This window comes from Rhinoderma darwinii, chromosome 1 (genome assembly GCF_050947455.1).
Source record: "Rhinoderma darwinii isolate aRhiDar2 chromosome 1, aRhiDar2.hap1, whole genome shotgun sequence".
Taxonomy (NCBI): Eukaryota; Metazoa; Chordata; class Amphibia; order Anura; family Rhinodermatidae; genus Rhinoderma; species Rhinoderma darwinii.
The window spans coordinates 372363626-372368220 of NC_134687.1; the positions used below are offsets into that span (position 1 = coordinate 372363626).

The following is a 4595-nucleotide window of genomic DNA, read 5'->3' on the forward strand; positions in this document are numbered from 1 at the left end:
GAATTAGAGTTTTACACTTTTATTTTCAGGCTTCTCATTTGTAAGAGCAGCTCTTTAATTTATATGCAAAGCAACCAATAAATTCGCAGCCAGTTCTGGAGTAATGGTTTTAAATTGTTATTTTGTCATGCTTCTCCTTTGTAAGACCAACTATAGGATAATGGAAGGATACGATTTGGGTGATTCCAAATAAAACCCACGACGTTGCCATGGACAATGTGTCGGCATCATGGCTCAGTGGTTAAAGCACTGGTCTTGTAAACCAGGGGTCGTGAGTTAAATTCTTACTGGGGCCTTTATTGTCTGTGCCTAAAGCATCTAATAATATAATGACTTCATCACAGAAAATACCAAGATGTAATTTCCTTTCAGATAATTGCTTGGCAAAAACTGAAAATATTCAGACATCATTGTTTCATTCAATCCATTGTATATGTCCAACATTAACATTTTAAACAGGAAATTATGCATGTTCGATCTCCCATGGAAAATTTTGGAAAAAAAATTGCCTCTGCCCGTAACATTTTTTAGCAATTCATCATGGACAATTCTGTTCATCATTCTGTTCCCCAAACACATCAATTCATTCAATTGTGATTTCCAAACTGTCTAAAAATTTGAATTGTTTCTATGTTTCTGAAGCATGTTTCTGATACCTTAATGTAAATCATAACATTTTTTGGGAATTCATGATGGACAATTCTGTTTCTCTCCAATCCACTAAAAACCTATTTAATTTTTCTGCCAATCTACCGATAAATAAGCAGCCAGTTCTAGAATTAGAGTTTTACACTTTTTTCAGCCTTCTCATTTGTAAGAGCAGCTCTTTCATTTTTCTGCAAATCAACCAATAAATTCGCAGCTAGTTCTGGAGTTATGTTTTTAAACTGTTATTTTGTCATGCTTCTCCTTTGTAAGACCAACTATAGGATAATGGAAGTATACGACTTGGGTGATTTCGAAAAAAAAACACGACATTGCGTTAGCAGATGTGTTGGCTTCAAAGCTCAGTGGTTAGAGCACTGGTCTTGTAAACCAGGGGTCGGTAGTTCAATTCTCACTGGGGCCTTTGTTGTTTGTGCCTAGAGTATCTAATAAGATAATTTCTTCATCACAGAAAATACTAAGATGTCATTTCCTTTCAGATAATTGCTTGGCCTAAACTGAAAATATTCAGACATCATTGTTTCATTCAATCCATTGTATATGTCCAACGTTAACATTTAAAAAAAGTTTTAAACAGGAAATTATGCATGTTTGATCTCCCATGGAAAAATTTGGAAAAAAATCTTGCCTCTGCTCGTAATATTTTTTAGGAATTCATGATGGACAATTCTGTTCCTCATTCTGTTCCCCAAACACATCAATTCATTCAGTTGTGATTTCCAAACTGTCTAAATGTTTCAATTGTTTCTATGTTTCTGAAGCATGTTTCTGATACCTTAATGTAAATCATAACGTTTTTTAGGAATTCATGATGGACAATTCTGTTTCTCTCCAATCCACTAAAAACCTATTTAAATTTTGTGCCAATCTACTAATAAATAAGCAGCCAGTTCTAGAATTAGAGTTTTACACTTTTTTCAGGCTTCTCATTTGTAAGAGCAGCTCTTTCATTTTTCTGCAAATAAACCAATAAATTCGCAGCTAGTTCTGGAGTTATGTTTTTAAACTGTTATTTTGGCATGCTTCTCCTTTGTAAGACCAACTATAGGATAATGGAAGTATACGACTTGGGTGATTTCGAATAAAACCCACGACGTTGCATTAGCAGATGTGTTGGCGTCATTGCTCAGTGGTTAGAGCACTGGTCTTGTAAACCAGGGGTCGTGAGTTCAATTCTCACTGGGGCCTTTATTGTTTGTGCCTAGAGTATCTAATAAGATAATTTCTTCATCACAGAAAATACTAAGATGTCATTTCCTTTCAGATAATTGCTTGGCCTAAACTGAAAATATTCAGACATCATTGTTTCATTCAATCCATTGTATATGTCCAACGTTAACATTTTAAAAAAAGTTTTAAACAGGAAATTATGCATGTTTGATCTCCCATGGAAAAATTTGGAAAAAAATCTTGCTTCTGCTTGTAATATTTTTTAGGAATTCATGATGGAGAATTCTGTTCCTCATTCTGTTCCCCAAACACATCAATTCATTCAGTTGTAATTTCCAAACTGTCTAAAAGTTTGATTTGTTTCTATGTTTCTGAAGCATGTTTCTGATACCTTAACCCCTTAAGGACGCAGCCTAGTTTGGGCCTTAAGGCTCAGAGCCCATTTTTCAAATCTGACATATTTCACTTTATGTGGTAATAACGTCGGAATGCTTAAACCTATCCAAGCGATTTTGAGATTGTTTTCTCGAAACACTTTGGGCTTCATGTTCGTGGTAAAATTTGGTCGATATATTCAGTCTTTATTTGTGAAAAATTGCAAAATTTAGAGAAAATTTACAAAAAATAGCATTTTTCAGAATTTAAATGCATCTGCTTGAAAAACAGACAGTTATACCACCCAAAATAGTTACTAGTTCACATTTGCCATATGTCTACTTTAGATTGGCATCGTTTTTTGAACATTATTTTATTTTTCTTGGACGTTACAAGGCTTAGAACATAAACAGCAATTTCTCATATTCTTAAGAAAATTTCAAAAGCCTTTTTTTGAAGGTACCAGTTCAGTTCTGAAGTGGATTTGAGGGGCCTATGTATTAGAAACCCCCATAAAACACCCCATTTTAAAAACTAGACCCCTCAAAGTATTCAAAACAGCATTTAGAAAGTTTTTTAACCCTTCAGGCATTTCACAGGAATTAAAGCAAAGTGGAAATGAAATTTGCAAATTTCATTTTTTCTGCTGAATTTCAATTTTATAAAAAATTTTTCTGTAACAGAGAAGGCTTTACCAGAGAAATACTACTAAATATGTATTGTCCAGATTCTGCAGTTTTTAGAAATGCCCCACATGTGGCCCTACTGCGCTCGTGGACTAAAACACAAGCCCCAGAAGCAAAGAAGCCCCTAGTGCATTTTGAGGCCTCTTTTTTATTAGAATATATTTTAGGCAGCATGCCAGGTTTGAAGAGGTGTTGAGGTGCCAAAACAGTAGGAATCCCCCAATAGTGACCCCATTTTAAAAACTAGACCCCTCAAAGTATTCAAAACAGCATATAGAAAGTTTTTTAACCCTTCAGGCATTTCACAGGAATTAAAGCAAAGTGGAAATGAAATTTGCAAATTTCATTTTTTCTGCTGAATTTCAATTTTATTAATTTTTTTTCTGTAACAGAGAAGGTTTTACCAGAGAAATACTACTTAATATGTATTGTCCAGATTCTGCAGTTTTTAGAAATGTCCCACATGTGGCCCTACTGCGCTCGTGGACTAAAACACAAGCCCCAGAAGCAAAGAAGCACCTAGTGCATTTTGAGGCCTCTTTTTTATTAGAATATATTTTAGGCAGCATGCCAGGTTTGAAGAGGTGTTGAGGTATCAAAACAATGGAAACCCACCAGAAGTGACCCTATTTTGGAAACTACACCCCTCAAGGAATTGATTTATGGTTTTTGTTATCATTTTGACCGCACAGTTTTTTTACAGCACCTATTTGAATTGGGCTGTGAAATGAAAAAAATGATCTTTTTTCCAATAAGATGTCATTTTTGATCAAAATTTCTTATTTTCACAAGGAACAACATACCCCATTTTGTTGCCCAATTTGTCCTTAGTGCGGCAATACCCCATTTGTGGTGATAAACTGCCGTTTGGGCCCATGGGAGGGCTCAGAAGGAAAGGACCACCATTTGGCCTACTGGAGCTTTTCTGGTGCTAAGTCATGTATGCAGAAGCCCCTGAGGTACCAGTACAGTTGAAACCCCAGAGAAGTGACCCCATTTTAAAAACTACACCCCTTAAGACATTCATCTAGAGGTGTAGTGAGCATTTTGACCCCACAGGTACTGTGTAAAAGATAATGCGCAGCAGATGGTGCAGTGTGAGATTTGCAATTTTATATATATATATATATATATATATATATATATATATATGCCATTTCAGTGTCCAATATATTGTGCCCAGCATGCGCCACCGGAGATATACACCCCTTAAATTGTAATGTGGGTTCTCCTGGGTACGGCAATACCCTACATGTGGCTGTTATCAGCTGCCTGGGCATACGGCAGGGCTCAGAAGGGAAAGATGAGGGGGGTAAGCTGTGCGGAGTGCATCAGGGTAAATTAAAAATCAAGGGATGTATGATACATTTTAAAACAATCTTTTATACAGAGCCCTGGTTTTTCGGGACACGTGTCACATTGGTATATTGTGACTTTCCTTATCCCCCTCTAATAGCAGACTCTGCACCTCTTTTGACTCTTTCCCTTTCCACCGGTTTGGGGAACTTCTCCTGGAAAGTGTTGCCCTGGTACGATGCGTGTGGCCTCGCTTCCAGAAGTACTGGGTGCCCCCCCTTCCTGGTCCCTAAAGATTAGATCTTGAAATTCCAGGAAAGTTCCCCTCTGGCCTGCACATCGACGTAGCACGTACGCATTGTACAAAGCCATCTGTATGATGTGCCCGGCCAGCTTCTTATA

General features: G+C 36.8%; 2 non-coding genes across 2 annotated transcripts; both read left to right on the top strand.

The window, feature by feature from the left end:
- Positions 1-223: 223 nt before the first annotated feature.
- TRNAT-UGU (transfer RNA threonine (anticodon UGU)) lies at positions 224-296 on the top strand. The gene has a single exon. It is a non-coding gene; the product is annotated as a tRNA-Thr (tRNA).
- Positions 297-1781: 1485 nt separating this feature from the next.
- TRNAT-UGU (transfer RNA threonine (anticodon UGU)) lies at positions 1782-1854 on the top strand. The gene has a single exon. It is a non-coding gene; the product is annotated as a tRNA-Thr (tRNA).
- The last annotated feature ends 2741 nt before the right edge of the window (positions 1855-4595 follow it).